This window comes from Pristis pectinata, chromosome 5, assembly GCF_009764475.1.
Source record: "Pristis pectinata isolate sPriPec2 chromosome 5, sPriPec2.1.pri, whole genome shotgun sequence".
NCBI lineage: Eukaryota > Metazoa > Chordata > Chondrichthyes > Rhinopristiformes > Pristidae > Pristis > Pristis pectinata.
The window spans coordinates 17,938,628-17,951,116 of record NC_067409.1 but is presented as its reverse complement, the minus strand read 5'-3'; positions in this window follow the sequence as shown (position 1 = coordinate 17,951,116).

The following is a 12,489-nucleotide window of genomic DNA, read 5'->3' as shown; positions in this document are numbered from 1 at the left end:
TTTGCTTTTTTCTGATTTGAAATATTTATTAACTAAGACTTAAATGCACATTGTTATTGTTAATAAACATTTACATCTTTAAAATCTAACATTTCAGTACAATACAAATCAGCAGAATACAATTTGTACAATACAATTGCATAAAATCCAGCAAACAAACTGAGATAAAAAGACTAAATTGGTCAATTTTTTTTATATTTAGGCTTTGTTGAGTCAAAAGTGTTAGTTTGGATACTGGAAGAGTTCCATACACTCTAAATGGGGTCGTTAATGTGGCCCCAGAATACTGGAACTGGCAGACTGGATGAGATGAAATCCTAAGACAATGGAACACTAAAATGCTACAAGAACTGTTGGCCTGGGGTCCAGGAAGACTGGTCCATCAGTATATTGGTGGATCCCATTGTGGTAAATAGTGACTATATCTAGCAGCAAATGTTGGCTGCTCAAAGATCAGCTCAGGATTGATGAGCTGGAATTCAAGCTCCAAACATTGTGCCACATCAGGGAGGGGTAGAATTGCCTGGACACTATTCCAGACGGGAGTCACACCTCTTAGATTTACTATTGCTAGACTGGCCAATGGTCTGGGACAGAATGGGTGTGACTGCAGAAGAGACAAGTAAAGGAAACCAGAGGAGCCTTGGGCCTTACCATTGTTCAACAGGTAGGAGTCTTCTTTCTCCCGGTATTGATGAGGGTGGGGACTACAGAGGATATGCAAACTGTGCACAGCATTGTGGAACAGGAAGCCATTCAGTTGGGGTGGGGTGCATAAGGGAGACAAATTCGACTTAAGAGAAAACTTGTAACATCAAAACCATGATCCTAGGAATATAAGGTTTGACGTATGAGGAGTGTTTGATGACTCTGGGTCTGTACTTGGAGGTCAGAAGGATGGGGCAGGGGGAAATCTCATTGAAACCTACTGAATACTGAAAGGCCTGGATAGTGGAGAGGATGTTTCCATTAGTAGGAGAGCCTAGGATCAGAGGGCACAGCCTCAGAATGAAAGGATGTCCCTTTAAAACTGAGATGAGGAGGAATTTGTTCAGCCAGGGGGGTGGTGAATCTGTGGAATTCATTGCCACAGACAGCTGTGGAGCCAAGTCAGTGGGTATATTTAAGACAGAGATTGATAAGGGAGAAGACAGGAGAATGGGGTTGGAAAAAAAAACAGCAGAGCAGACTATTGTCTGAATGGCCTAATTCTGCTTCTATATCTTATGATCTTAAAACAAACAGTAGACCCAGAAAATTGAAGTTACAATGACCATAAAGTAATGACACTGCTTCACATTCCGCTCATTGAGAGATATACTCATCATTTATGAAAATCTTTTTTAAATATTCTGGATATGCCTGATTATCTAGAAACACAGCAAACAAGCACTATTAATAATAGTATGTTCCTTGTGACAGTTAACAGGCATTTTTATGACCACTATCAGTGATTCATAAGCAGGAGTGACTGCCAAATGCTCCTAATACTCTATCAACTGCTTTGAAGATCGATACTCACAGAATCAACATGCTCAGGGTATACCCTATGAAAAACATGAGATTTAGCAAATGCAACCTCCTGTTCATAAAAGTTTCCCTAATCAGACTAGTCTTCAGGTTTGATATTGAAAGAATCAAACATTTTCCCTTTCAGTGATGATATTCACCAACCCAAGCAATAAATCTACCTGACTCCACACTCAATCTATCTATGACAGAAGCATCTATCATTGTTATAATTGGTAGATGCACCATCACACAGTTCTTGTGGAGACACAGTCTGATATTCACACAAAGAACACCATCCTTCATGTGTGGTATTAAAATCATGCTTAATGAAATGGACTCAGAACAGATCTGGCAGCTTAAAAAGTAGGCTTCTGTGAAGCACCACGGACCATCAGCAGCAGCAGAAATGTACACCACTACAATCTGTAACCTCATGGCCACACATATCCTTCACTCTGCCAATGCCATCAAGCAAGGGGATTGATGCTGGTTCAATGAGGAGTTCAGATGGACATGCAGGGAGCTGCTACAGACACACCTAAAAATGAGGTGTCTACCTGGTGAAAATAAAACACAAGTCTAAACTGCACACAATACAGTTAAGCAACCTCTCTATCAATGGATCAGATCAAAGCTCTGCAGTTCGATTACATTTAGTCTTGAATCTGATATGGATTAAACAGCTGACAGAATGAGGCTCCAAGTTATTCTGAGCCCAATTTAAGGGTGGCACGGTGCAGCTGGTAGAGCCACTACCTCACAACGCCAGTGACCTGGGTTAGGTCCTGACCTCCATTTCTGTCTGTGGAGTTTGCACAATTGTTTCCTCTGGGTGCTCTGGTTTCCTCCTGCATCCCAAAGTTTGCTGGATTAATTTGGCCCCTATAAATTTCCCTAGTCTGTTGGTGAATGGTAGAATTGGAGGGAATTGAGAATGTCAGGAGAATAAAAAAAAAACTTGATTTTAATGTAGGATGAGTGTAATTGGGTGGTTGATGGTCAGCAGAGACTCATACCTGAAGAAGGGTCCTGACGTGAAACATTGACCGCCTGCTTTTCTCCATGGATGCTGCCTGGCCTGCTGAGTTCCTCCAGCATCATAGCGTTTTTTTCTACTATCAAATGATACTTACTAATTGCTCTTCAACCGATATCCTCTTCGGGTTTTGCCAGCATTGATTGGCCTCGGACCTCATCACAGAACCAGACAGCAGGATTCCAGAGATGAGATGGTGCAAGAACATAACAGAAGCAGGAGTTAGTCATTCAGTTTCTTTGTGTCTGGTCCACTAGTCAATAAATCATGGCTTTTTGACATATCTTGGTGAATCTTCAGTGGACTCCCTCTATTGCAGGTTTATTCCTTCCTTAGGGAAGCAACTTGTACACAATGTTCCAGATGCGATCTCATCAGGCATCTACATAATTTGAGAAAGATGTCACTACTCATCCTCTGAGAGAACCTGCCATCTCTGCTACCAAAAGGGACAAGGACTCAGATGCCTGGGAACACCATTATCCCTCATCTTGATTTGAAAATACATCACCATCCCTTCATTATCGCTGGGACTAAATCCCCAACTGCAATGTGCGAGTATCTTCACCAGAAGGACTATTGCTGTTCAAGAAAGCAGTTCACCACCTTTTTCTTAAGGGTAATAAATACTGGTTTGGCAGCAATGTCCAGATCCTAAAAAAAATAACAAATAATGCAACAACCATACGCATTACAGTAATCTACATAATTTAGTGGAGAACAAAGGACTGCAGATGCTGGAATCTACATGAAAAACACGATGATGCTAGAGGAACTCAGCAGGCCAGGCAGCATCTGTGGAGAAAAGCAGGCAGTCAACATTTCGGGTCAGGGACCCTTCTTCAGGACTGAAGATAGGAAAAGGGGAAGCCCAATATATCAGAGGGAAAAGCTGAGCAGTCATAGGTAGACAAAAGAGGGGAGGTGGGGTGGGCACAGGGTGGTGATAGGTAGATGCAGGTAAGAGATAGTGATAGGCAGCTGTGGGGGAGGAGAGGAGAGCAAAATCCACCAGAGGATGGTCAAAGGTAAGGAGAGAAAGGAAAAAAAAAATGGTAGATAAGCTAGGAAAGGGAAGAGAAGCATGGTGGGGGTGTGTGGGGATTACTTAAAGTGGGAGAATTCAATGTTCATGATGTTAGGGCTGCAAGCTTCCAAGATGGAAAATGAGGTGCTGTTCCTCCAGTTTGCGCTTGGAATTCTCCTGGCAGTAGAGGAGGCCAAGGACTAACACAGTGGTAGTGTGGGAGGGGAGATTGAAGTGACTGGCAACGGGGAGATGCAGATCGCGGTTACGGACAGAGCGCAGGGTGTTCTGCGAAACGGTCATCTAGTCTGTGTTTGGTCTCAACAATGTAGGGATGCCACACTTGGAGTACTGAATGCAGTAGATGATATTAAGGGAGGTGCAGGTGAATCTCTGTCTCACTTGAAGGACTGTTTGGGTCCCTGGATGGAGGGTGATGGAGGTGCAGGTGTTACACCTATAGCAGGGGGCAGTGGAAAGTTCCCGGGGTGGGAGCAGGATGGGGGGGTGGGGGTGGGGAGGAAGAGGAGTGAACTAGGGAGTTACGGAGAGAGTGATCCCTGCGAAAGGCAGAATGGGGTGGGGAGGGGAAGATATGCTTGGTGGTGGGGTCCCGTTAGAGATGGCAGAAGTGGCGGAGAATGATGTGTTGGATACGTAGGCTGGAAGGATGAAATGTGAGGACAAGGGGGACCCTATCCCTGTTGGGTCTGGGAGGGGTGAAGGTGAGAGCAGAGGTGCGGGAAGTGGCAGAGATATGGTGCAAGCTCTCTCGGCCAGTCGGGGGGGATGCCCCAGTTAGACAGAAGTTGGACACCTTGGATGTCATGGGAGCAGATGTGGAGACATTGAGAAAAAGGGATAGCATCCTAGCAAGAGACAGGGTGGGAAGAGCTGTAACTGAGGTAGCTGTGGGCGTCGGTGGGTTTGTAGAAGATGTCAGTGGACAAAGAATCTCCTGAGATGGAGACGGAAAGATCGAGGAAAGAGAGAGAGGTGTCAGAGATAATCCAAGTGAATTGCAGAGCAGGGTGAACATTAGCGGCAAAATTTATTAAATTGTTGAGTTCTGCACAGGTACAAGAGGTGGCACCAATGCAGTCGTCAATACAGCAGAGAAAGAGGAATGGGGCCGGAGTAGGCTTGGAACAGAGACTGTTCAACATAGCCAATGAAGAGGCTGGCATAGCTAGGGCCCATGCTAGTCCCCATAGCTATGCCCTTGGTCTGTAGAAAGTGAGAGGAATAGAAAGTGAAGTTGTTGAGGGTGAAGACAAGTTCAGCCAGGCGGAGGAGAGTGTTAGTGGAAGGGGATTGGTTCTGTCTCTGGTCAAGAAAGCAGAGGGTGGTGAAGCCATCATGATGGGGAATGGAGGTATATAGGGACTGGATGTCTATGAACCATGGAACAATACAGGCCCTTCGGCCCACCATGTTGTGCCAACCTTCAAACCACACCCAAGACTCGCTAACCCCTTCCTCCCACATATCCCTCCAACTTAAATTCCTCCATATGCTTATCTAACAATCTCTTGAACTTGTCCAATGTATCAGCCTCCACCAGCACCCCAGGCAGCGCATTCCATGCACCAATCACTCTCTGGGTGAAAAACCTCCCTCTGACATCTCCCTTGAACTTCCCACCCAATACCCTAAAGCCATGTCCTCTTGTTTTGAGCATTGGCGCCCTGGGAAAGAGGTGCTGACTGTCCACTCTATCTATTCCTCTCAATATCTTGTATACCTCTATCATGTCTCCCCTCATCCTCCTTCTCTCCAATGAGAACAGCCCTAGCTCCTTTAGTCTCTCCTCATAATCCATACTCTCTAATCCAGGCAGCATCCTGGTAAATCTCCTCTGCACCCTTTCCAACGCTTCCACATCCTTCCTATAATGAGGCGACCAGAACTGGACATGGTACTTTAAGTGTGGTCTAACCAGTTTTTTGTAAAGCTGCATCATTACTTCGCGGCTCTTAAACTCGATCCCCCGACTTATGAAAGCTAACATCCCGTAAGCTTTCTTAACTACCCTATCCACCTGCGAGGCAACTTTCAGTGATCTGTGGATATGAACACCCAGATCCCTCTGCTCCTCTACACTGCCCAGAATCCTGCCATTTACTTTGTACTCCGCCTTGGAGTTTGTCCTTCCAAAGTGTACTACCTCACACTTCTCCAGATTGAACTCCATCTGCCACTCGTCAGCCCAGCTCTGCATCCTATCAATATCCCTCTGCAAGCTTCGACAGCCCTCCACACTATCCACAACACCACCGAGCTTTGTGTCATCTGCAAACTTGCTAACCCACCCTTCCACCCCCTCATCTAAGTCATTAGTAAATATCATAAAAAGTAGAGGTCCCAGAACCGATCCCTGTGGGACACCACTAGTCACAGCCCTCCAATCCGAATGCATTCCCTCTACCACAACCCTCTGCTTTCTACAGGCAAGCCAATTTTGAATCCACACAGCCAAGCTTCCCCGGATCCCTTGGCCTCTGACCTTCTGAAGAAGCCTACCATGTGGAACCTTGTCAAATGCCTTACTAAAATCCATGTAGACCACATCCACTGCACTACCCTCATCAATCTTCCTGGTCACCTCCTCAAAGAACCCTATCAGGCTTGAAAGGCAAGATCTTCCCTTCACAAAGCCATGCTGGCTGTCTCTAATCAGTTCATGTTTCTCCAAATGCTCATAGATCCTATCTCTTAGAATCCTTTCCAACAGTTTACCCACCACAGACGTAAGGCTCACCGGTCTGTAATTCCCTGGACTACCCTTTTTTGAATAATGGTGAAGATGAGATTGTGCATGCCGGAGAACTTAAATCTATGGAAGAGTTGGAGAAAGAGTGTGAGAGTGGAGAGAGAGAGAGAGTGTGTGATGTGTCACAGACGTAAGTGGGAAGGGAATTGGACCGGGGGGACAGGATAATGTCCAGGTACGACGATACGAGCTCCGTGGGGCAAGAGCAATAGGTCTGCCGGGACAGTCCTTCTTGTGTATTTTGGGAAGGAGATAGAAGCAGGCAGTCCTAGGTTGCGGGACTATCATGTTGGTAGCTATGGTGGTGGGGGGGTGGGGAGGGGGGGGGAAGAAGAGGGGAGATCTCCCGAGGTGATAGGGTCAGTGATGGTGCGGGAGATAACCTGGTGGTCCTCAGTGGGGTCATGGTTCAGGCGTAGATAGGAGGAAGTGTCCAAGAGTTGGCGTCTTGCCTCTGGAAGGTAGAGGTCAGTATGCCAGACTACCACGGCACCACCCTTGTCAGCTGGTTTGATGACAATGTCAGGGTTGGCGCAGAGGGAGTAGAGAGCAGAGCGTTCAGAAAAGGGTGAGGTTGGAGTAGCTGAGGGGGGCAGAAAAGTCAAGATGGCTGATGGCGTGCCGACAATTGGCTATGGGTAGGTCCAGGAAAGGTAACAGGCCCGGTGGGAGAGTCTGGGCGGAAGAAGAGGGCTGGAGGCGGAAGAACAGGTCATTAGAAGGGGGAAGAGGACTCCTTACCAACGAAGGTGGCACGGAGGTGGAGGAAAAAGAGCACGGCATCGTGCTGAGCTCAGAATTTGTTGAGGTGGGGGCGTAGAGGTATGAAGGTGAGGCCTTTGCTGAGAACAGACCGCTCAGCCTCAGAGAGGAGGAGGTCAGGGGAGATGGTAAAGACTCGGCAGGGGTTAGAGTTGGGGCTAGAAGAGGAAGGGTGGGGGGGGGAAGGGGGATGGGGGGGCTGGGCTGGTGAGAGGAAAGGGGTGGGAGGGATTTAGTATTAGTACATAATTTAGTATTCATTTTAGTAATCTGCTTGCAATAAAATAGCTCCAACTTCCAAGGATGTGTGTTGTCCTAAATTTCTTAACAGATGTATTTCATCAAGACCAAATATCAACTTGTTTTGCTATATGAAATAGCTAAACGGAAAAACTGTGACTTAGAGAATGGAGTTAGAGTACAATATTGTTTTGTACAATAAGAATTAATACCATAAACTCAGTTCTTGAAAATATGCTAAATATCTGATATTCATCAATTAATTAACAGAAAATAATATCTTTTGCATGGACCAGAAAGCAAAAAAAAGGGAGATGCATGAAATACAAGCAGAAAATGCTGGAAATACTCAGCAAGTCAGACAATGTTTGTGGAGAGAGAAACAGAGTTAATATTTCAAGTTGATAATGTTTCTTTAGAACTTAGCAAGTTAGATAACAAGCAAGTTTTAAGTTGAAGAATAGAAGGTAACAAAGGGAATTTCTGTGATAGGATGGTTACAGTCTTTTTCCCAGGGAAGTCTAAAACTAAAGGGCATAGGTTTAAGGTGAGAGAGGAAAGATTTTAAAGGGATCTAAGGGGCAACTTTTTCCACACTGAGGGTGGTTGGTATATGGAATGAGCTGCCAGAGGAAGTGTTAGAGACAGGTACAATTACAACATTTAAGTGTCATTTGGCTGGATACATGGATAAGAAATGTTTAGAGGGATATGGGCCAAACACATGGAAATGGGACGAGCTCAAGTGGATAACTTGGTCAGCACAGACGAGTTGGGCCAAAGGACCTGTTTTTGTGCTCTATAAAACTATGACTCTATGAGAGCAAGGGATACTGCGATGCAGATTGTGGTTTTGCTGTCTGAGTAAGGGTGGTGAAGGTTTGTTAATTACAGATGATATCTGGAGGAGATGTAAATCAAAGATGAATAAAGAGAAAATGCTGAAACTGTGAAATACAGAACATTGCGGTTGCCAGAAATCTGAAAGAAAATAGAATGTTTAAAATACCCAGCAATTCAGGCAGCATTTGTGGAGAGAAAAGTACTAAGTTAATGTTACAGGTGTCATCAGAACCAGCTGGTTTGGATACGAATTTCTGAATTCAACATTGTTCCTGAGGATTGTAATATGCCTCATTGGAAGATCAAATGATGTTCCTCAAGCTTACAATGGCTTCATTGGAACAGTATAAGAGGCCAATGAGAGGGCAGAGTTGGAATGACACGAAAGTCAAAGTGACAGGAAATCTACTGCATGGAGTTTATACTTACTGAGGAAGAAAGTTTCTGATCACCCTCTTCAGAATTTGTGTGCATTTATTGACAACTGACTGGTTTGTCCATCAGTGTTATGTTTCTTTTCCAGAAGCTATCTTGCTAAAACTGTAAGAAAATAGTTCTAATACAACACTTATCAATATCTAGAAAAAAAATAATGAAAATCAAAAATCTTTTACAAAAATGTCTCTGAATCATACAGGCCCAGAAACTGTTCTGTGCCTCTAAAGACACAATAGACTAAAGATGAAAGACATTGCACATGGGTCATTGTTTTATTATAAATGGGCTGCAATGTTTGCTGATCATGTGTACAGGCACAAATAATTTTTTGGTAAGCATTCTCACCTCACATCACAGGGCCAGCTGCTCCCTTGTATAATCTGTCATACAAGGGACCTGGAACAAACTCAGCACTCTACAAGGAATACAAAGTAAGTATCCAATTGTGTATTTGATTAAATTTCTTCAGGCAGCACATATATTGTCCTATGCAAAAGAATTTCTGGCCCCTCCAAACTTACAATAACTTCTCGACCATAAAGTTCTTGTCAGTGACTCTCAGCTTCTCTGTAGCATCTGGTTGCTTAGCAACCCCTCCTGTCCTAAAGAAACCTATGACTACATGGGTTGCAATTTCCTCTGATCAGTATTTCAAAATATAATAGAAATCAAACAAACAGTATTATTTAATTTTAGATCATTCATGATATTTCAGCTTCTAGCTTAATCTTTATTGCACAAATTAAAAAATCAGACCATTAAGCCTTTTGAACCTGCATTCAATATTATAGTGATTCTCTATCTCAGTACTGTATTCTTTTTCTCTCCTTATACCTCTTGATACATTTAAAACATGTTAATTCCCTTCCACAGCTTTCTGTGGTTGTGAATTCCACAGATTTCACCATACTTTTGAGTGAAAAATTTTTCTTCACCTCAATCCTAAATGGTTTACCCCCATATTCTGAGCCTGTGACCTGTCACTCTAGACACCATTCTAGCCAGGGGGACCATGCTGCCTGCTTCCACCCTGTTAGAACTTTGAATGTTTCAAATCAGATCATCTCTCATTCTTCTGAACCCGAGTTGGCCCATTATCTCATGATAGTCCCATGTGCCAGGAATCAATCTGGTGAACCTTTGTTACACTCTCTCTATTGCAAGGACAGAGACCAAGACTCAATACAATAGTCCAGGTGTGGTCTCACAAAGACCCTGTTTAGTTGCAGTAAGGCATCCTTCTTCATGTACTTGTAAAGTCTTATAATGAAGGCCTACCTTCCAGTTACCTATTTAACTGCTTGCTTCACTTGCATCCTTGCTTTCAATGATTGGTGTACAAAGACATCCAAGTCCCTTTGTACATTAGCACTTCCTAATCCAGAATCATTTAAATAATATTCCATCTTTTTGTTTTGCCTACCAAATTGGATGTTTACATTAATCACCACTGTACTTCATAGTGTGCTCTGTAAAATGACACAAACTGTTTATTACTTTCTGCTTTGCTCCATTTGAAAATTCTTCAGTGTGACTGGTTCCGCAATCAGCTTGATGTTGCTGAAAATCAGAATACCATCAACTAACACTGGTAAAGACATCCATGCCAAAAGGAAATCTCTAGATATTTGTGGGCAGCTTTCTTCATCTCTGAAATTGCTCATACAGGTGAGATATTAGATTTTAACATGTGCTATTGTTATGACTAGGATGATGGGAATGAGTGGCCTTGTCCCACAATAATATTCCTCTGGCTTATCTTGCTAATTATCTTAAATCAGTTAATGACCCTACTGGAGGCGATACCTTCTTTTTCCTCTCCCACACACAGGTTCCCAGCTCCCTCAAAGTTAATCCTGATTTTATTCCATCATCCCATGGATCAACAAATTCCAAGTTATAGAAATTCCTTCTAAATTTTCTATCTGGTGTTTATAATTATGGTTAGGGCTTGGATTTTTCAGTCTTAATCAATGTCCAAAAAAATGATACCCTCAAAGCCCTGCATGGAAAATCATAATTGTCACAATATATCTCATTTTCATTCAATTTATTTAGCTTTAAGCATGCTTTATAGAAAACTGACAAATCCCATTTGCTTTTGGGATTCATTGGTTAGTGGTGTGACAGTGGTGAAAAAAGGTCAGAAGAGCAAAAGCTTGGGTAGAAATACATTGAAAAACAAAAGATGTTTACAATTACCTGAAAGAAAATTAAGATTTTGTTTGAGAAATACTTAAGGTAAGCCTGAATCAGCTTACAATTGTTAGTATTACTGATTTCAGTTTAGTTTGCTTACAGAGGCTAGAAGTCGATTCAGCTTCTGCGGAGTTTTGTTTAAATAACTGAAAGTAACCGATCTTGGCAAAACACTAATAAAAACAGAAAAATCACCAAACTAAACCAAATATCAAACTACAAATTCAAGCTACAATACATTTTTGCCATCTAGTGGTGAACTCTCATAGTGACTCTTTACGAGTAGGTTGCCATTATTGAACAGACATAACTTGTCCTGGTGCAGAGTTTCAACCTAAAACATCAACATTTCCTTTACTCTCACAGATGCTCCTTGATCTGCTGAGTTCCTCCAGCAGATTGTTTGCTGCTCCAGATTCCAGTCTCTTGTGTCTCTCTTCATAAATCATTCCTGCACTTCCTCAGCACCTTTTCTGTAGTACAAAGACTATTTAAAATGCTGCAGAATTCTATTCCTTGCCTACCAATAATAGCATGGATGTATCCCAGGCTGTGACAGGAGGCAAAGGAGATTCTGGGTACTCCGACACAAAGTTTCAAATCTTTTCCAGCCACATGCTGAAGATTAGAAGTACTAGCAAGGAGATTGCAAGAGTTTAGGTTGGAGATCAGATGGAGAGAATGGTAAAGGGATGGGTGTCTGATAAGAAAATAAGTAGGAACAAGGAGCAGGCCATACACCCCCTTTAGCCTGCTCCACCATACAAATGAATCATAATTGATCTCATCTTGGCTTCAACTCCACTTTCCTGCCTGTTCTCTATAACTCTTAATTTTCCTGGTCCTTGGGAGTAAAGTGGATCTAGCAAATATGCAGATGGGCATGTACAGTATGTCCTACACACAACTGACCTTAGCTCCCCTTTTCCCCCGTTAAATTGAAAATGGTAGTTAATGAGGAACCAGCCTTATATGATAATGAAACAACCAAAATGCCACCAGTGAGTGTGCAGATTACTCACCTTTAAAACAAAGTAAGTTTCAGACTTCTTTTTACTTGCTATCTGACCAAAATGAGGGTTCAAGTCCCCTCTCCATTTCTGCAATTAATCACACATAGACTAAATTTTATGTATAATATATGCAAAAGACCAAAGACAAAGAGGCCAACGTGGACTTTTACAAGACACTGTTCCAACAAAACCCAACACAATCATAAAGAGCAATATCTTATCTTCTGATTATGGATGTTAAGGTTCTCAGGACTCAACAATGAATTCAACAATTCAGATAACCAACCAATCTGGTTTGTATCAGTACTGGCTAGTTCTGATGAAAGGCATCATTAACTCTTTTTCTCTCTCCACAGATGCTGCCTGACTTGCTGAGTATGTACAGTATTCTTTTTCATTTCAGATTTCCAGCAACTTCCCCTGTTCCCATTCACCTCCTTCCATTTATATTTCCTCCAGACAGAATGGCTACAATTAACAAGCCTCCATCTCACCAGGCACCACCATAATTACCGTCATTTAAACTCTAACTCGAAGAGGATGGTGGGGAGATGGAACAAGCTGCCAGAGGGATTTGTAGAGGAGGATACAATTATAATGCTTAAAAGACATTTAGACAGGTACATGGATAGAAAAGGTTTAGAGG